Source organism: Onychomys torridus, chromosome 7 (assembly GCF_903995425.1).
Source record: "Onychomys torridus chromosome 7, mOncTor1.1, whole genome shotgun sequence".
Taxonomy (NCBI): Eukaryota; Metazoa; Chordata; class Mammalia; order Rodentia; family Cricetidae; genus Onychomys; species Onychomys torridus.
In genome coordinates, this window is record NC_050449.1 from 83764522 (window position 1) to 83786906 (window position 22385).

Consider the following 22385-nt stretch of genomic DNA (forward strand, 5'->3'; position numbering starts at 1 on the left):
GTTGTAGAATGTTGCATCAGAAGTTCACTGGGATTCACCCAGTAAGCATATGAGACTCCAATAATGTGTTTTTGAGATGATTCTAGAAGCCTTATTGAAGGAATTAACATCATCAGGCAATACACAGAGAATATGCCATTCAAGGGACCACATGATTTGTTTTTGTTCCATGGAGAGAAAATCAAGTATTAGACCTGCAACAAGTAACTTAGACCCATGAACTCTTACAGGTTAGAAGAATATTAGAGAAATCTCTAGTTCAATCCTGAGGCTTGAATTGTATTTACAGCTTTTTAAAACAGTGTTGCAACAATAGATATTAAATGCTGGTCTGAGATGCAGAAGTTCATAGTCACATTTTTAAAAGCCTATGTCAGTCAAATGATCAAACCAGAAAAATGAGAACAGACAAAACATATGGTGAAGGAAAGAGACTGAGGGAAAAAATTCAGAGAGAATAAAATTGTCAAAGTAGAGCTCCAAAGTCAAAGAAAACCCCCACCCCTTCTAAGAAGATTTCACTTTATCTAAAGAGTAAGGCAAATGCTCTTAGATCTAAGGGTTCCTGGTTCAAATCTCAGCAGGAGCAGATTTCTCACCAACTAAAAAGGCACTCTCCCCATTAAAGGAACTGACTTAATACAGTTGCATGGACCATTACTGTACAGAATGGGATTCACAAACTATTTTCTAAATGGGGTCTTTTTGTGCATGTACAGTAATTTATATAGAAGCCTTTTATAAATAAAAAAAAGGAAAACGGAGGGGGAAAGTCTAAGAACCCATGATTTGAGCCTTTAATAACTGTTGGTATATTAGAGAGAGCCATCTGCAGTAATAGAGTAGATCAGACCTTCTTGGCAATGGTCTAAAAAAGCATTCTAAAGATAAAAGCTTAATTTTTTGCAGACCTCAAATGACCATAAAAGTATTAACAAAGGGGCCCTTGAAGTTTGGTCTCAATATTGGACCTTAAAATGCATAGTTACCATGAATCTCCATTCAAACAGGAAGAAACACTCACAGTTCATCACCAGGACACTGTTTTGCCTGAATTTTTCACAAGAAGACTTTATTAAGTGAATTTTTATGTGATTCTGTTATTGTATAGTTAAGAGACTTCTTTAACAGCAAAAGGGGGTGTGCAATAAACATTTAACCTAATCCATCTTAACAAAATGATTCTGTGGAAACTACTAGACGTCTACTTCTCTATAAATTTATATTTAAAGAGCTGTACTTGATCTAGGCTCTACATATTTATGGTAGTTTATATTTTACTCACTGGAAATATAGCTAGGATTATCAAAGGTATTTTGAAAATACCTTCTCATCTAACATCTTAAATATATATCATTAGGACCTAATCCAGGCTTTAAATGGTTGTAAATATGGACAGTGACTAAATACCATCAATGACTATATAGAGCTTTCAGTTTTGAAATTTATTTCAAGCAGAATATAAATATACTGAGTCAATTTTTCATATACCAGCTTTTTGAGGGTAACTTGAGACATGAGACTTACGGTGATTTCAAAAAGCTCTTACAAGTTTCTTATCACTAATCACAAGTGATAAAAATGAAATAATATGTTAAAGTTCAAGCTGGTTTAAAGAAAAATTATACATAGAATCACTGTTGGTTGATGAGTAATAATAACGCCTGCATTGGGAACAAAGTGGATCCACCTCCAAGTCCAATGAGTAACCAGAGAAGGTGGTGTCCTACTTCAACCTCTCAGGTCTTCTCCCTAGGATCCAGCCTCAGTTCTCCTCCTTAGACTAATCTCCCTCAGAAGCTACCATTCAGTCCCAGGAAGTTTTGCCAGCAATTCTGGCAGTGAGTACTTCCTCTCTGCATGTCTTGAAGAAATGGCTGCTCCTTATATAGCATTTCAAATCTAAATATTCTCTGAAAAACTCAAGAGGGAAATCGGCGAGATTTCTCACTGGGGAAAGGCACCTGTCAACAAGACTGAAACCCTGAGTTTAATCCCTGGGAAGCACATGGAGAAGGAAAGAAGCAACTCCCAAAAGTTGTCCTTTGACCTCCACATGCCTGCTGTGGAGCAAGTGCAAACAACCATCACCTCCAACGTGAAATAAGCAAATATAAAATATTTAAAAATGAAAGAGATCTCTGATTTATTGTTTTAGTAAAATCAATACAGGTTTAAAAGGTAAAATGGGCATTACTAGGTTATTTGTTTATTTTATATACCAGCCACAGTCTCCCCTCCCTCCTATCCTGCTGTTCCCTCCCCCACTTACTTTCTACCCTCCTCATCCACTCCTCCAACAGAGTAAGGCCTCCCATGGGAGTTAACAAAGCAGGGTGTATCAAGTTGAGACAGGACGAAGCTCCTTCCCTGCATCAAGGCTGAGAGAGACATTCCACCATAGGGAATAGGTCCCTTCCCCTACTTGACCATCCCAATCCCTCATGTTCCCATCCCCATCCATTCCCCTTTACTCCCCACACCCCCAGTTTACCCAGGAGATCTCATCTATTTTCCCTTCCCAGGGCAATACATGCATCCCTCCCAGGGTCCACCTTGTTACCTAGTTTCTCTAGGGCTGTGGATTGTAGTCTGGTTATCCTTTGCTTTACATCTACTATCTACTTATGAGTGAGTACATACCATGTTTGTCTTTCTGGGTGTGGGTTACCTCACTCAGGATGATATTTTCTAGTTCCATCAATTTGCTTTCAAATTTTGTGATGCCAAGTGATACTCCATTGCATAAATGTACCACACTTTCTTTATCCATTCTTCAGTTGAGGGGCATATCTAGGTTGTTTCCACATTCTGGTTATTATGAATAATGTTGTTATGAACATAGTTTAACAGGAGTCCTTGTAGTATGATTGAGCATTCCTTGGGAATAAGCCCAAGAGTAGTAGGTATTGCTGGGTCTTGAGGTAGATTGACTCCCAATTTTTTGAGATAATGCCATACTGATTTCCAAAGTGGCTATACAAGTTTGCATTCCCACCAAAAGTGAAGGAATGTTCCCCTTGCTCCATATCTTTTCCAACATAAGTTGTCATCAGTGTTTTTCATCTTAGCCATTCTGACAGGTATAAGATGGTATCTCAGAGTTGTTTTGATTTGCATTTCCTTGATGACTAAGAATTGTAGCGTGAATCTTAAAAGGTCTTATTAATAAAAACAAACCAGGAGCCAGGTATTGGGGTGAACGTTAAAAGATCAGAGAAACAGAACAAGCCACAGCCATCTCACCTTACCAATTCCTCATCTGACCCTGTTTCCTCAGACTGGAAGCTTCTGTGTCCTCATCCAAATGGATCTTAGCTGTACTGCTGCTCAAAAGCCTAAAAGCTTAACCAGGTGTAGTTAGAGTTTTCCTGCCTGGCCCATAGTCAGGACAAATCTCTCTCACCCGCCAGTCCCACAGTCGCTCAGACCCAACCAAGAAAGCACACAGAAACTTACATTGTTTAGAAACTGTATGGCCGTGGCAGGCTGCTTGTTATCTGCTTCTTTTATCTTAAATTAACCCATTTCTGTTAGTCTATACTTTGCCACATGGCGTGTGGTTTACCAGTGTCTTTACATGTTGCTTTCCATGACGGCGGCTGGCAGTGTCTCCCTCCAGCCTTCTACTTCCCAGAATTCTCTACTCTCTTGTCCCGCCTATACTTCCTGCCTGGCCACTGGCCAATCAGAACTTTATTTATACAGAGCAATATCCACAGCAACCAGGCTCTAGTTCCTGGTCCTAATGCCTTATATACCTTTCTGCTTCTTGCCATCACTTGCTGGAATTAAAGGCATGAGTCATCATGCCTGCAAGTTTCCAGTGTGGTTTTGAACTCACAGAGATCCAGATGGATCTCTGCCTCCAGAATGCTAGGATTAAAGGTGCCACCATTTTCTGGCCTCTATGTCTATCTAGTGGCTGTTCTGTTCTCTGATCCCAGATAAATTTATTAAGATGCACAATATATTGGGGGACACAATATATCACCACAAAGGATATTGAGCAATTCCTTAAATGTCTTTTGGCCATTTGAGATTCTTCTGTTGAGAATTCTCTGTTTAGCTCTGTAGCCCATTTTTAAACTGGATTATTTGGTATTTTGATGTCTCATTTCTTGAGTTCTTTATATATTTTGGAGAACAGCCCTTTGTCAGATGTGGAGCTGGTGAATATCCTTTCCTATTCTGTACACTGCTGATTTGTCCTATTGACAACATTCTTTGCCTTACAGAAGTTTTTCAGTTTCAGAAGGTCCCATTTACTAGTTGTTTCTCTCAGTGTCTGTGCTACTGATATTATATTCAGTAAGTAGTCTCCTGTGCCAATGTCATCAGGTAAGCATCCTGAGGACATTACCAGGTTCTTAATGTTTAGGCAATGACCATAGATGTTATGCTTAGACAAGAAAACATTCTTGATGTTTTCCTAAGAATTTATTCAAAAAGATGACCTCATCTGCATGAAAACTATTTCTCAACAAACTCCTACTAGTAACATATCCATAAATGCAAGCATGTAGACACATCCACAGTACAAACACACTTATATACATGCACATGATGCACACTAAAATACACATATTAAAACGTTAGAATTTGGGGGAACTAAGACTGAGAAATAATTTAGGAGGTGATATCACACACTCAAGGTGGACTAGACATGCCAAAACTCCAATCTTGACAGTGAGAAACAAAGAAGACTCAGTCAGTCTTTGACATACCAGAACTCCAATTTGGAATGAGAAAAAAAAAAGGAGAACCATAGTCAATCTTTGATAAATAATAAATAAATTAATGAATGTAGTAATTAGACATCATAAAAATAAGTACTACAAGCTGACAGAAGAAACTGTTTCAATAAAAACAAAAAATAAAATCTAGTTAATATTCCATGTATATTTAAAGTGAAGTAAAGTTCAGAATGTTCCTATTGAAGCTGGGTAGGTAAGAACACATAATGTTGGTTATTCCGGATTTAGGGCTGAGTGAGGATAATCAGCGCATCTTTTCCAGCCTTACTCATTTGCATGAAATTTTCATAATTTCATTTTTCATTGTATCATAATAAAATTCCATTGTATGTAGGTGCCACATTTTTATTATCTAGTCATCAATTGATGGATACCTAACCTTCCTTCATGTTCCAGCTATTTGTGAATAGAGCAGATATGAACATAGGTGAACATGTGTTTCTGTAGTAGCAAACAGTTTTTGCATGTTTAATTTTGGAGTACCTATAGAATTCAGAAAACTCTAAAGACACCGTTGATAGGGAGGGAAAAGAAAGGTTCTTGGAAGAAGTGAGAGTAGAACACAGGTGAAGGGGAAAGGGAGGAATAACGGGGAAGGAGATTTTAACAGGGAGACAGATGGGAGGGTAAAGAGGAGGAGGGGGAGGGCAACTAATACTAAGACTTTGAAAAAGCCATGTGGAATTCTGCAATCTTATAAGATAGATTATATGTGTGTGTGTGTGTGTGTGTGTGTGTGTGTGTGTGTGTCATATCTATAACATAAAGAATTGTTTATCTATTATTATAAAGATACATATTGAAGCATATTTGGAGATTTTTGCAATTATTGATTTTACAAAATTAATAATCAATTTATACAGCTGAACAATTGTTTATTGGCCACACATGTATGTTATGGTGTGAATGTATGTTATTAAATTAGTTATCTGATTGTCATAATATTTCTAGTAACAACAATGAGAAGAGAAAGGTGAGAATACACAGAGTGAAAAACTCAAGAAAGCTAGAGATCAAGTAGAAAGCACCCGGAGTAGAGTAATTTAGGGGAAATTGTCCAACTGGCATAAGAGGACTGAGAATGCTCATTCATTTTTTCATTGAAATTAGTTTATTTATTTAGTATGTAGGTGCATACATGTGCCAAGGCAGGAGCTAGGTGTCATATGATAAAAGTTAGTTGTGCCCTTCCATTCTGTGGGTCCCAGGTATTGACAAATGTGATCAGGTTTGGTGGCAAGTGTCTTTAACCACTGAGCCATCTCACTGGCTCAAGATTTTTTTTCATAATAAAATATTAATACAGAGAATGGAGAGAGAGAACAGGAGCAGGGAATTCAGGAGACAAAATGGGCAACTGGTATGTGGGTCAAAGGAGACAGAAGAAAGAACCTCGGCATGCTGGTTCAGATTCTGGAAGAATCTTATGCATCTTCTAGGAAAGCACAAAAGTTTCTGTAAGTAGTTTGTTAAGTTTATCTACAATCTATTTATTTTTGTATATAATTTAGTGAATTTTACAATTTCCAGGGATTAAATTTATGACTCATGCATGTTGGTCAAGTACTCTGCCAATGAACTATTCCCTTCAGCTATTATAATTATTTTATATATGTCACTAACTATTGACTTAATAAACAATGTTTTTAACTTTTTGTAATTCACTAAAAAGAATCATGTAATCAAGAGAAATAATTGGTTTCTGAGATAAGAATAGTTTCTGAAATGTTATTTGTCTTCATCAAAGGAATATAGAAATTGGTTGAAAACAATGTTTTAAGTCAATAACTTGTAATCCTCAATCATAGTCCAAAAACATAGCTGTAGAACTTCCCTGAGCCCTGTACACTTCTACTGTATAATGGAGATAATAAACATTTCACAAAGTTAATAGGAAAATTAGTTGACTTAACAATAAAACAAAGTACTAGTGTATAATACTTTATATACTTATTTAAAAATATTTTGACTTTATATGCTAATTTTAATGTGCATTGAAAAATCCCTGTATTTGTCTTATTTTCAATCATTTATATTCAAGTTTTTATAGTATAAAAAAAATCCTGGCAGTGAACTTCTCAAGTGGTTAAAGTCACTTGACCTTTAGCCTCTAGCTTTAAAAATCCCTCAAGAGATATGTTAAATGGCCCAGAAATATATTGCCTGTCATGTCTTATTGCTTAATTAATGACCAAGTAAAATGGCCTATATGACTGCCCTGAAGTAATTGTGAACTGATCTACTCAAGAAAATGAATGTCCTCGATAGCAACAGCACTGTCATAGCATGTTTGCTGCTTTGAACTCTCTACAATCCTTAGAAGAGACAGACCATTCAAGGACTGATGAGCCCAGCAGACAAACACCAGCTAAGCATATTAAAGAACTCTGTTGCTCAGTGTAGCTGATATGAAATTGCATGCCCCCCTTTTTTTTTTAAAGCCATGTGAAGACTCAGCCAAATACGCTGACTTTGTAATATTTTTTACATAAGCTATCTTTTGGATAAAATGGGAAGCTGCTGAACTTTTAAATAACCATCATAATAAATAGCATGGTTTTAAATTGTTACACTTAAAAAATAACTGGGCACCTAGAGAGTGAGAGGCATACTGTAGTGGATAGCCATCCCAGCACTGGCCTGGAAGTTCCAACCCCCATTGAGGTTTTGGTAATGGTCACGCCCACAAGGCAGGGTGGAGGAGGAAGCGGAAGACCAAGGATCGGGAAGAGGTCTCTCGCTTGGTTCCGGGACTCTGGACACTGGAGGTAGACCGAGCAGAGTTCTCCAGAGAACACCGCCAGACTGCACTATACCCTTGCAAGACCCTGTAACCTACCCCTTCATTTGTAAGTTACCCCACAAAATAAACCTCCCTTTTAACTACGTGGAGTGGCCTTAATAATTTCACCAATATCTGGCACTCACGTGGGGCAAATTCCAAAGGCCTAGGCGGCTCCCTCCCTTAGCCTCCTCCCCGGCTGGCGGGTACCTAAATGCTGGGATGGCTATCCACTACAGCATACAGAGTGGATGTTCTTTGACTGGAAAGGGGGGCTAGAAATTGAATCTCAAGATGAAGGAGAAATGGGTATTTTAACCCCTTCCTTTCTTTTTTTAAAGAAAGAAAATAATAGGAACCAGCTTACAGGTAAAATGGCAGCAAATAATTATTGAGTTTTATAGTGGATATAACATGTTCATAATTTAATATGAATGTTGATCATCTTGGATCATAAAATAGCTGGGCATGAGTTCCAGCTCGAAGAGTGAGTCAGCATGTAAGCATACAGCCCTCTCTACTGATCGTTTCTGATTGCACTCCTCTGGCCTGCTTTCTACCTTGTACCTTTAATTTGTTTTTGTTTGTTTGTTTGTTTGTTTGTTTTTCATTTTTAGGAGACAAATATGCAGTGTGAAAGGGCACTGAAGAATGAAAATTAGGGAAAACCATCTAAAGAGCTGAGGGGAAGAAAAACTTTCTGCTGGTTCTGCTGGGTCTTGACTCTTAAATGAGTGGGGATGGACTTTCCTATATCCAAAGCGGAACTGTAGGGTGGTAATTGTAGTTTTATTCCAGGTTGGGTGAAAGAGAGAGTGTAGAAGGAGAGCAGAGGCAAGGGGGTACACCAGATATGCCGTGGTGGATAAATAACAATGTCAAGGCCTTGAGCTTGTGAGAGTGAATGCTAGTTGATCTGAAGCACAGGGGAAGGAAGCCCAGACAGACACCACCAGGGGGGGGGGCTAACTAATGGAGTGTACAAAGCTCCTTTGAACAGGCATCATCACCTTTCTCCTGTCTAGGGATTTATGTTTTCCCTCGTTCACAATCTTTTCTTCTTGCGTATTAGAATACAAGGTAATCCGTTGTATTACACCAGAGATGAGATGGCAAATGCTGGGAAGGCATCTCACATATATTTGCCATTAGTTCAAATAGTTAAAAATCATTGATTTATACAATGTCTGAGGTAGGAGGGATGGATGGCTCAATGGTTAAGAGTACCTTTTGCAGGCCTGGAGAGATGGCTCAGAGGTTAAGAGCACTGGCTGCTCTTCCAGTGGTCCTGAGTTCAATTCCCAGCAACCACATGTAGCTCACAACCATCTGCAATGAGATTTGGTGCCCTCTTCTGGACTGCAGAGATACAGAGATGGATTCCTCAGTTGGAGAACTGTTGAGTCCTATACTGGGCTTTGTGAGATATAAAAGCAATAAGAGAAAAAGAAATAACTGGCAAGGAAAAGACATGAAAAAATAAGACTCACAGGGAAGAGAAAGAAAAGGAGCAAGCACACAAGGATAGTTTAGTGTTACTCAGACAGGAAAACAACACAGAGTCAAACTGTTATGTCTAGAAAATGATGAAGTAGTCTATCTTCTAAATAAGAAAAAAAAAACCTGCTGATGTTTAAAAATAAAATCATATAAGATACATCTATTTTGGGCACCACACATCACTAGAATGAATATTTCTTTTATGGTCTTGGCTTCTCAGCCGTCCTCTTTCAAAGCTGCCAAGTGTAATATCATCCAGTTTGTAACCCAATGTTTCATCAACAGGGGAAATGTTTTGTAGATACAGAAGACAGAAACCTTGGAACTAAAGGGTGGCTGTAGTAGTAGAACTGACATAAAATCCAGAGCTAAAGAAATAGCTCAGTCCTAATATATATATAAAAAAAAAATCCACTGTGTTCTGTGTTGGTTTTTAGTTACCTTTGCTGTCTAGCCTAAACCTCTGAGTTTTGAATCTTTCTTAAGTTGCTATACCATTGAGACATGAAATTTGAAGGATTTAAAATAAATAGAACTTTTGGATGAAAAAAAAAGTCTTTGGTTTTTTTTTTCAGATCTGTAAAAGTAATAGGGAAGCACAAAAGGATCAAGAAAAGAAAGATCCCGATCTTTGTCAGAGGAGTGATGAAACAGACTTGCTTGGGTGGAAATTGGCCTGACCTTCACCCACAGGAAGCTTCTGCTGCCTCAGTGAGTCTTGCTTTTCTCTGATTAGGTAAAGATTGCCCCTTTCCTGGCCAGAAAAAAAAGTCAAAGAACAAAAAAGGGGGGTAAATCTTGACAACTATAAAAGGTTTATTTTTTAATCACAGTTGGGCTCGTCTAAGCCAGTCTCTAATCTTATTTTTAAGGCTTAAAAAAGCAAACGCCTTTTAAAAGAAATTCTTTGGATCATTTTTATTTTTTTTCCAACCTCTAGTCTAGAGCTCAACTCTCAATTCTTGGATATATATATATATATATATATATATATATATATATATATATATATATATATATTTAAGAAATATAAAACTCTCCCTTGCTTGAAATGATAGCTTTTTTTTTTTTTTCATTTCTTTTAGACTTTCTTCTAAACCTTTGCTGGGAGATTATAGTGGGAGAAAGACACAAGGCCTCCTCAGCTGGCTAAAACAGCAAGCAGAATGAGGCTGGCAGAGTCCTGCCAACATTCCAAGGAAACTTGAAGCAATCCCCGGCACTGAGCCAGAGACTGTCAGTGCAAGGCAGAGCTCTATGGAACTCCATGGTATTAAGTTACAGAGTCTGCCTGTTAGTAGAGACCAGAGTTTTTCTGTGACACTGCTGTCAAACAGCCCCCTCTGTGACTAATATTTTTAACAGCATGATATTTAAAATTTGACAAGGATATAATAATTCATTCTTCAGATAGTCACCATGCTATGAGAGTAAGCCATGTCGTCAAGGTATCTTTCAAAGGGGCTATTAAAAGTAGGTTAAAATTCCTCCCCCTCCAGTATGAAATGTAACTTTGATTTTTCCACTTCAACCACATAAAATTAAATTTTTACTTAAGAGTGAACAACTAGAAATTAGAAGGAAAAATAAGGAGAAAGACCAAACTTACCAATTCAAAGGGAACGATGATATCTGTCTACAGTTAGCAGGAATCTGCCGAGCCCTCAGAGAGTTTCATAACTCTAGTATCCAGCATTTTCCTCTTATGATTTGGATTGTATTTCGAATTGAAACTTAGAATTTAATGGAATGATATATATGATATATAGATGTGAAGCAACACAGGAAAGCGATTGTATACACATTTTCTGCCACAATTCTCTTCTCTACTCCAGATCTCCTTATATTATGAACCAACTGTCCCAAGCAGCTAGACAGTCTCAAAAGAAATCCCTTAAAACAAAATCTCCCTAAAGCTCCTATGAAAATGTAACCCCTTTTCTCTCCTTTGGTATTCTTTTACCCAAAGAATACAATTTATTCACATAGTTACAGAGATATGATTTTTAAGTATTCTAATCATAGAAGAGTATAATTCAATAAAAATTAACAGGATAGGCCTAGTGAAACTAAAATATTAATGCTTAGAGAAAGCTCAGAGATGTTTACTAAACAGCAATAATACAATTCCGCTGGGCCTACAAGAATCATAAGAGTATTATGCACTATTTACAAACATTTATCGGTTATCTTTTAAAAAGTGTGCTGTTTTAATTCATTTTTAACATACACACAGAGAGAGATAGCCCAAACACACACACAGAGCCCCCACATAATACTCAAAATAGACAAAGTTCTATCAAGATAATGAACCACCCTAAAACCAACATGAAATATATAAAGAAAAATGTGATTTTTCTTTATTGATATCTGTCTTATTTCACTGTGTGGTAATCCCAATTGTATCCATCTTTCCTGCAAATAGCATTTAATTCTTTACGGTGAATGGAACTCCATTGCATGTGCATTCCACATTTTCTTTATTTACGCATCTGTTGATGGACACCTAGGTTGATTCGGACTTAACTATTGTGAATAGATCTACAATAAACTCGTGCAACAGTTGACATGATATGTTGACTTAGAGACTTTTGGGTGTATATACCTGGAAGTGACATAGTTTGAGCCTATAATTCTAGTTTTTGTTATTTTAGTTTCATTTGCTTAGATTTGCTTGTCTTTGGTCATGAGGTGCATTTTTGGCAGACAACAAGTAGATGGATCATATTTTTATACTGTCTGATCATCTGTGTATTTTAATGAGGATACAAAGGTAATTGATACTCAGAGTTGTTGCTGAGGATGTGTATGAAACCCTTTCATTTTTATGGTGAAACTTCTTTTGCTTTCTCAATATTTCTTATCTTTATTACTGCTGTAGGTAATTCCTCCTTTCTTGTAACCTTGTAGATGTGTTTATCCTTCACTTTAGTGTGTCATATTCCTTCTGTAACATCAGTTTAGTTAAGAATTTCTTTTATTGATGTTTATCATGAAACTCCTTTCTTTTTCCTTCATTCAAGAGGAATGGCTGTACTACCTGTAGTAATATGGGGTGGCTGGCAGCTCTCATCCTGCAGAGCTTGGAGTACATTGTTCATGCCCTCCTGGGATTTAGGGTTTTTGCTGACATTATGCCATGCAGTTGTTGGTTTGTCTTCATATGTGGCTCTCTGCTTCTCTCTTGCAGCTTTCAATATTCTTGGGTTTGGTGGCCACCACCACCAGGCTGGTTTGTGTCCTTAATGTTTGAATTATAATGTGATGCATATTTTATAGACTCACTATGAAATACAATACTGATCATTAAAATAATTTCTCTTTAAACTCAAATAAATTTGGGGTGGAGTAAAGAAAAAGTATCACCCTGTATTTACAAAAACATTAGTTACTACATGTAGGAATGGAAAGAAAATAAACTCAGATAGACTATGGTTTGGATTAGAGCAACAGAAAAAAAGAAATTTGGGGAATGTTTATAGATGGGGTAAATGGAGTTTGCAAACTTTTGAAAACATAGGAAATTATAGTTAAGACATAAAAAGAGGAGGAAATGGGGGAAATGTGTCATTTGTAGGTAAGAGTAATAGAGGAAACTCAATAGAATTGGTAAAAAATAACAATTATGACAATCAAGAAATACAAAAATTAAATTAGAATAAATAAAATAAAAATAAAACTTCACAAGACCAAAGTTGAAAAATTAAACAAAAAGGCAAAATATAATAAAAATAAAGAGACAAAAGTTTCAATAAATTTCTATTACTTTTTCCAGGGAATATTACTTCCTGCCTTCTTGAGAGGCAACCGCTTGTATGTGCTTGTATTAAAACCTGTTAGATAAGATTAGTTAATACTAGATATGCAGCATCTCAAGTACCTGTGGAATTTCAGCTTGGGTGTCAGCAGGGGTCAATGCTCCCTTAAGAGTTTCTCAGCCCTCAGCATGATGTGTTGTCTCAGCATAGTTCCCATCTGGCCTGTCACTGCCCTCTGCATGTATGACCAAGGTTATAAAAGCTAGATTTCAGTATCCAGGTAGTTGATGTGGTCCCACTCAAGTTTGCATTTACTTTGCAACTGAATAGTTCCATCTTACCAAGACTCAAGCCCCTTTTTCTACCAGAGTCTGTGGGTTTAGTTTGAGAATATTTGCTTCATTAAGTTTCAGTGAATTCAGCCCCTGTGGGGTGTTCACATGGATCTCTGGTTCACTGGGTCTGTAGCTCTTCTTAGTGGAGGTAAGGGAGGTGATTTATAGTTTGAAGACATGGTTGTAATGAGTTTTCCATTCTTCCCAGCAAAGTTCTTTCTTTCAGAATCTGCTCTGCCTTGCCCAAGCATACTACCTATTGATGCTGGGTGGAGGTTTTCTGGCCCCTGCTTCACAGAGTTTGCCACTTTGGTGTCCATAATTTCATTTAATTTTCTCATCTTCTGCAATTTTGCATTTCTAATCATTTTGGACCCATTGATTGAGGAATTTTTCTCTATTCTCTTCTGCTTTATTCATGCATCTCTAGCTTAGAGGTTTTTGGTTTCTTTTTGAAATGTGAGGTCCAATATTTCTGTACTTTATCTGATCTTTTACCATCTGTTGATTACTGTGATTGTCCATTGTCTTTCCATGCTTCCTCCTCATTTTGACGTCATAGGTTAAAGTTTTCTTTTAGTTGTATGGGGGATGTGGGTGAGTGTTTTCTGTCCCACTCTGCCATTTGACTACTCAGAAGTTAAAGTTTTGATCAAACAAGTCCCCTGCAGCATCCTTGAGCTCTCCCTACAACAGCTGTGTGCCACATGTTCATTCTGCATCCCAACTCACTTTCTAGACACTGTGTATGCTTCCATGATTGCTTCCAAACAAGAGCAGGAAGAGAGTTCAAGTAATTAAAGGACTTTGCACAGTCCCTCTGCTCAAAATAGTATTGGCCAAAATGCATCACGGGGTCTGGAGCAAAGGTTCAGTTGGTGAAGTGCCTGCTGGGTCAGCATAAAAGTCCTGAGTTTGGATCCCCAGCAACATACATGACAAAGTGGTCTTCAAATGACTTTTGGGTGAGAGGGACAAGAGAATCACTGAGGTGTGCTTGACAGCTTGTGTTGCCAAATAAGTGAGCCTCAGACTCAGTGAGAGATCTTATCTTCAAATATGGTATACAGAAACATGGAGATATTTGATATCAATCTCTGGCCTCCACTAAGAGCACACACCACACACATGCACACAAATGCACAACAAACAATTCACATGGTTAAAGGAGGTGGCAGAGAAGTACAACTTTTCCATGTGCTTCATAGAATGTGATATCTAGAGGAAATACAGTCTAACTCTCCACTCTTTTCCCTCTATCTGTGATTTACTCTATTTTTCACCGGGTAGGACATAACTAGTGACCAGAGGAAAGCATATTGAAAAGCCATCACAAACAATGTTCACCCAGTCACTGGTCTGTTCCATTACATAAACAAAGAAGAACACCATTCTTCATGGCCCTATAATTATTTGGTGTCTAGTATATCTTTAACATAATTTTTTCCTGAATCAAGTCATAAAAATTTTTGTTATAGAATCTCTTGCAAATGAGAATAACTGAAGTTGAATATGGGACAAATTGCCTTAAAAACAGGTTAATGTTTTCTTTCCTAGTCTTGTATAGCACACATACACAGATGATGGCTGCCCATTTTAACTGCTTGGCAGCTCTCCTAAGGATTTACTCCCACCATGTATTTAATGACAAATACATGGAAGCATTTGAGATGAGAATTGAGATGCCTCAGAACTACAGTCAGTATCTCCTATTGCTTTATACTCCATCAAAGATGAGGCCAACTGACTTCAAAGGAAGTCAGGATTTGCATCAGCTCTGCAGGGGTGTTGAGTAAAATGAGGAATGAGGGGGGAAATACTATTATGTTTTAAATTTCAAGTCTTAAATCATTATTTCCTAGCTGTGCATGAGGTTACGTAGACAGAAAGTAAACTGTTCATGTCATTGAGATGATGATATAGGAGGATCGGGAAGCTTAAGAAGGGGAATTTCTAAAGTCACATTTAAACCTCCTCTCCCCTGGTGTGTTCATGTGTCCCTGAGACTATTTTTCAGAGATGGAGCAACACTCTGGTACCCCCATCATACCCAGGTGCCTGCTGGGGATTGACCTGTTTAAGAATTCTCTTCTCGAGGGCAATAATGACAGGAGACTCCTGAAGATAATTCAATGAGAGACATTTAAAGAGTCACTATTATTTGTTTGGGGAGCCTCTTTCTAAATGAGAATTTGTCTGTTTGTGAGTATAAGGGAATCCACTTGCTAATCTTAGAAAAATAAAGGCATTCCATTTTCTAGAAAAACAGTGACCTCATTTCTCCCAAATGTGTATAGAAGATTATTTTGTATTTGACATTATCTTAAAGATGTTGATGTCAAAAGCTAAAGAGGAATTAATGAGACTTATTTATTAAAATCTCATTTTACAATGTTTACTATTTAGTTATAGTCATTTCTAATATCATTCTTGAACTGACTTGTGTGTGTGTGTGTGTGTGTGTGTGTGTGTGTGTGTGTGTGTATCTAGAGACTAGCAGCAAAAATAATTTATAGTCCTAATTTGGAAAACATATTTAAATAAGGCAGAATTAATACCTAAAAAGTGAGCACTCCTTTGGATTTGGGAAACTGTCTCAGTACAGTAATATGTGATTTATATTTTTTCTAAAATGTTTTTATGTAATTATTTTTGAAAAAATAAATGGATAAATTCTTAACTGTGGCTGTGTTTGAATTAGTGTAATGATACAGCATGAACTAAAACTAGAAAAAAAGACTAAATGAAGCTGATGTAATTTACAGTAATTTCTTGTAGTAATTTGGAAGAGGATCACTCTTTACTACACAAATGTGGCCTCCCTTTGTAATCTAAATGACCATTAGATGACCTCTAAAATTTCAATACTATAAACCCCTTTGATCATTCTGCAGCTATGAACACATACATAAACTTATGTAATCAGGTTATTATTTTGATGGAGTGGGATAAAATATTGACAATATTTCTGAGACTGATGAAATACTAATAACTAGACAACTTGTAACATCTACATTTGTCTGGAGCCATGCTACCAATATTCTTCATTATTGTATTTAATTTTCTGTAAGGATACAGCTAATTGCTCCCTTTTCACTCTAGCTACTGATTCTTTCTTTAATTGTTCAGATGAATATACTGTCATGAGTAGGATAATCTTTTTTGAGATGAATCTTGCTGTGCTACCCACAGGTCTCAAGTGTTTATAATTTTCTCAGCCACCTAAGTATGCAGGCGTAGTGCCACATGTCACCACAACTAGTACAAATATGATCATGTTTAGATTGGTAGTTTCCATAACAGAGTTCATGGGGTTTAGCATCTCACAAACTAGTTGTCTAGGTAAAAATATAAATAAAAGAAGCCCGTTTTCATTTTTAATCATGTTTATGCCTTATAAATAGTAGAGATACTAAATATAAACTATATGTTGATTATTTTTTAAAGAATAGATATTCTTAGAACACATAAACCTTCATAGAATAAAAGTTATGCAAATTTAAATGTTTACAAACCTCTAATTCCAGTATCTTCAAAGCTTAACGATAGTATATTACATCTGAGCCAAATCCCATACATAGTTTCATTGTTGATACAAGATGCATTTGGATTAGAGTTAGCAATGACATTCCTTAGTAACTAAAGCTATACTAATGGCTAGGACCCACACTTCTCAAATACAATTAATTTTAACATATTTTATTTCTTAAGTAAAGTACCTGATCTCTGAAAGGTGTTTAAAACTTCAATACAGTAAATTAGCTTTATATGTAACATGTGAGTATATTTTAAAAATCAAATACTTGTAACAGATGTCTGGGGGAATACCTTCTGCTTCTGATTTGTATCTCCATAAGATGGTAGCTGCAGAGTGATGGGACCCCTGACCTGGAAGCAATGATGCTTAAAGAGCCATTTAGCACTTTAGCTTTGCATCTTCAATGTTTTATGAAACATTACCTCCCAATTTTTTAAAAAGATCGTTTGTTGAAGAGAGGCATATTTTTAAATTATGGATAGCATAATTATCTCACTGGGTCAGTGAGTGAATTATGACTTCTTTCTCAAGGAGACAAGAAGATACAATTCAAATTCTTTTCTTCAGTAGGAATGGAATTACTTGTTTCTTCTTTAAAAGTACACATACTAATGAGAGATAGAGGAACATTAGTAGACAGGGAAAATTAGATTGGATCCCAAAGATGACCATTTCTTGTTCCCAAAAAACACTGTAAGGAGAGAGACTATGGGAAGGTACTAGGGAGCTAGGGAGTCTGGTATCTAAATCAGACCAATAGGGGAAACTGAGGACCCAGGGCCCCTATAGAACACTCAATCTAGAACCTGATAAACACACTCTCAGCTCTGGGGCCCTTCCTATCTCAAAGGGAATTGTGTGCAATAAAGCTGCCAGCATCACCTTCTCTGTGGTGGGGACTTACATCGTTCTCAAGTGCTCAATTCTTTTTTACACCAAAAAAAACTTAGGGATCTCCAAGATGGTCACTAGTACACCTGCCATACTTGATAAAAATGGTAAAACTGTCTTTAACAGTAAAATCGATGTGGGGGTGCAGGGAGGAGTTTGGGGAGGAGAAAATATGATCAAAATATGTTATATGAAAGTAAAAATTAAAAAGAACCCTTTTAAAACAAAACCTTTGATTTAGCAGAACACTCTTCTTGTTTCTAAAATTCCACAATGGGCTTACCTTCTTTCAAGGTAATATTTCTTAACATTTTCTTTTCTAAAATATTATTTATTTTTATCTTAAAGTATATGTGTGTCTCTGCGTGTGTATGTGCACCACATGTGTGCAGAAGCCCTGGGAGACTAGAAGTGGGCTCAAATCCTCTGGAACTGGATGTATAGATGTTAGTGAGCTGCCATGTGAATGTTGAGAACCAAATCTATGTCCTCTGTCAGAAAGTTGAGCCATCTCTCTAACCCCCATTTTCTTCTTGAAACATATTAATGGTTTATCAGTGTGAAAAAAATAGATGAGCAAAAATCCTCTTTCCCCTTATCACCTATGTTTCCCTTTTAATATTCTCTTAATCAATTTAAGAATATAATAGCTTCCATAAAATTTTATAAATTGAAATATGGAAATTATCTTAAACACCACAGTTCTGATTCGCAATTACTTGAGAAGATCAGTGTCATAGACCACCATTTTGCCAGTTGGGGAGCTTGAAGTTTAACCTAGCTTTCTTCTCCCATGTAGTTAGTTTGGCATTTAGATGGGAAATTGAACTGGCTTTTTGCAGTAATGCTATCATTAAGCTTCCAGTCTGGCTCACCAGTTACAATTTATTCAAAAAAAATAAATGACAGCAGATGTTATAACAGCTACATTAGGAAAATTATACCCATTTAGCTCTAATCAAGCCAATTTCTCACCCATCTGAAGACAAGAGAAGCCAATTTAAGGAGTTCTGAATAAATGGAAAAACATTTGCTGAAGTAACCCAAGGTAGACAACTTGATTACTCATGGGGAAATAGTTCTTTCTTGTTCCTGAAATTTGATAATTCTATTCATTAAGAATATTGGGAATTTTAAAAAATGTGTATTTATTTATTCTTTGAGAACTTCACACAATATATTTTGATCATATTCTTTTCCCTCTCCAAATTTCTCCCAAACCCTCCTTCACTTTCCTATCCATCCAATTTCATATCCTTTCTTGCTCAAACAAATAAACAACATGGAGTTTAGTTTGTAGTAACTGACTACTCTTAATCATGGTGCCTCCCCTATAGTGTGGTTGATATACTCAGTACACACACACACACACACACACACACACACACACACACACAATGCAATCTCAATCAAAATCCACATGATGTTCTTCATATGTACCCATATAATCCTAGCCAAAAAAAAAAAAGAATACAGCTACAGGTATTATTGTGTCTGATACTACAGAACCATGGTTTAAAAACAACACCAAGCAACAACAACAAAGAAAACAGCATGGTATTGGCACAAAAAAAAAGCATAGATGTCAAAGAAATAGAACGGATAACCTGGATATAAACCCCTGCAAATACAGTGGAGGGAAAAAGACTCATCATGTAGCAGTTACTGGCCTGGAATTCACTCTGTTGATCAGGCTGGCCTTGAACTCGAGATATCCACCTTTGTCTGTCTCCCAAGTGCCAGAATTGAATGTATGTGCTACCATGCTCAGCTTTGTACCTGATTTTTAAAAAGAATATAGATAGGTAGGTAGGTAGGTAGGTAGATAGATAGATAGATGGATGGATGGATGGATGGATGGATGGATGGATGGATAGATAGATAGATAGATAGATAGATAGATAGATAGATAGATGGATAGATAGATAATAAACTCTTGAAGAGAGACAGCATCTTCAACAGATGGTGAAAGAAACCCTGATATTCACATGTGAATGAAGTTAAACCTTTTAATCTCTCACCCTTAACAAATATCAATTCCAAATGGATAAGGACCTCAATATAAAACCTTAAATTATCTGAACCTGACAGAGAGAAAAAAAAAACTAGAGAGTATGTCACACAGTATAGGATATATGAAGACTTTTCAAATAGAACTCAAGTAATTCAGGAAATAAAACCAACAGTCAACAAGTAGGCATGAAATTAAAGAGTTTCTGTGCAGCCAAGGAAACTAAATCAAGTAAAGAGGCAGTGGACAGAATGAGAGAATTTTTTTCAGTCACAATGTAACAGAGAATTAATACAAATTTTTATTGATTATTTGTTTGTTTTTCTAATTAAACTTTTTATTGATTCTTTGTGGAGTTCACATCATTCATCTGTGTCCAATTCATCTCCCCATCCCTTAGCATCCACCCCCTGTCTTTGCAACTCTCCCAAGACAAAACAAAATAAAATTTAAAAGAAAAAAGAAAGAAAGAAATCTCATTGTGGAAGCTGTAGTGTGACACAGTGAGTCACACAGTGTACCACTTAGTAAATACATCTATACTTGCAAGTGTTCATTGCAATGAGTCATGGATCTGGTTTGAGGCCTTTGGTTTCTGCACACTATTGATACTGGGCCTTCACCAGGGCTCCTCTTGGATATCCTGTTGTTGTCCTGTGTCATGAAGATGCCGCAGCTTTGGATCTGCAAGATCAGCCCCTTCAGGTGCTCCAGCAGATCATAGTTGGGGTGGATGTTGTGATGGGCCAATTCTTAGCCCTGATTCTGAGCCTGGGAGGTTGCTTGGTTGGTCATCCCAACAGCTCTCCCTCATCCTTACCACCAAGGTGAGCTCTCCAGCACTGCTCACACTAGCTCACCCTATACAGTCAGCAGCAAGGGATAGGGCCAGTTCTCCTGCTCTTGCCAACACCCCCACCCTGGGCAGCTCTCCCATTCCTACACCATCAGAGCCAGCTCTATTGTGTGCCCACGTAAGGAGCAGGGGCCACTCTCCCAAGTTCTGCAGCTAGTGAGAGGCAAGGCCAACTCTTTCTCTCTGATCTCAAAGCTAGCTCTCCCAACTGCCACAGGTGGCAGGGGCAAGAAGGAGGCATCTCTCCCCCATTCACATTGCCACATGACAGATGAGAAGTCGGGCCAGCTCTCCCACACTCACAATCTCGGGGCTGGCTCATCCTCACCCCCGCTAATAAGGTCAGCTCTACTGTGCTGCCCAGGTGAGGTGCAGGGCCTTCTCTCCTGAGTGCTGCAGCCAATGAGGTGCTGGACCAGCTTTCTCATTCTCATGACCTCAGATCTAACTCTCTCACCTGTCACAAGCAGTGAGGGGTAAGGGGAGGGCATCTCTCTCTTGTTCATGGCACCATATGGCAAATAAGGGGTAGGCCAGATCTCCCATGCTCACTTTCTCCAGGCTGCTCACCAGTGCCCCTGTCAACAGAACCAGCTTTGCTGTGCTGCTCAGGCAAGATGTTGCTCTCCCTAGTGCTATAGTTGATAGTGGCCTGTGTCAGCTCTCTCACCTGCTGCAGGTGGCAAGGAACAATAGGGAAGGGTATTTTTCCCTCACCCCTGCCACCACATGGCAGATAAAGAGGGAGGGACCAGTTCTCCCACTCTCACTCTGATGCCCTCAAGGCTAGCTTGCCTGTGCCTCTATCAACAGGGTTTGCTCTGTTGTGTTGTCCAGGTGAGTTGAAGGACCTTTCTTGAGTGCTGCAGTGGATGAGGGTCAGGACTAATTCTCCTAGTGCTGTAGCCAGTGAGGGATAAGGTCAACTCTGTTCAGCCCTATCCTCTTGGCCTTATGTGATAACAGGAGCCAGGGACATTGACACATACTGTGACTGTGGCAGGGCCTTGGGCCCAGACATGGTCCTTGGCAGCAGCCCAGGCCTAGAAGTCACCATAACACCCTTGATGCCCTGGTTGGCAAGCAAATCACCCACCTCAGCCCACTCCTCACTACTCCTCACCACTCTTCAGAGCTGCCTCTCTCCACAGGATATGAATCATTCTATCTCTCTCTTCCATACCCCACCATGTATTTGCTCACCATAATACCGTTTGACTGCTCTGAGCCACAAGGCCTGGGCTGCGGGGCATTTACCCACCAACCCCACAGTTCCCCAGAGTTTTCTTGAGTGCAAGCAACAGGAAATATTAGATAGAAGGATTTAGATTGTGGAGATAAACAGATAGAAAATAAAGGATATCTTCTAGAGGGCCTGGAACCTATTCCAACAAGCCCTGACTGTTTCTGCCTGAGGGTATTTATAGAGACGCCAAGGGGTGGAGCAAAAGACCTCCCCACAGCACAGCCAAGTGCAGACCATCTCAGACACCTGCACTCAGGCCTGTGGTCCTTATCATTCTCTATTCGGACCTGCTGAGTAAAGCCATGAGGAACCTGAAAATGGGCTCCCACACTGGGCCCATGTTTTCTCCCAACTACCTGAGGTGGGTAGTGCCCTGGTCAGGCTTGTGGATAATTTTCCCCCACTTGGTTTTAATGGCCTGAGCAAGTTTGTGTTTTCTCCTCCCAACCCAGGCCAGAGAGCCCAGGAAGGGCGTGTGGGTCTTCTCCTTCTCAGTCTTTGGATCTTCTTCTGCTCAGTCTTCGAGAATTAATATGTAGTCCATACAATTAGCTAAAAATCTGAACATCAAGAAAGCAAACAACTCTGTCATAAAGGAGGCTGTGCAACTTAATAGAGCATTAAAAGAAATAGATACAAAAGGCTAATAAGAACTTCTTGAAAAGGTATTTGAATGAGAACAAAGATTGAAGATCATAGGCTTACATATTT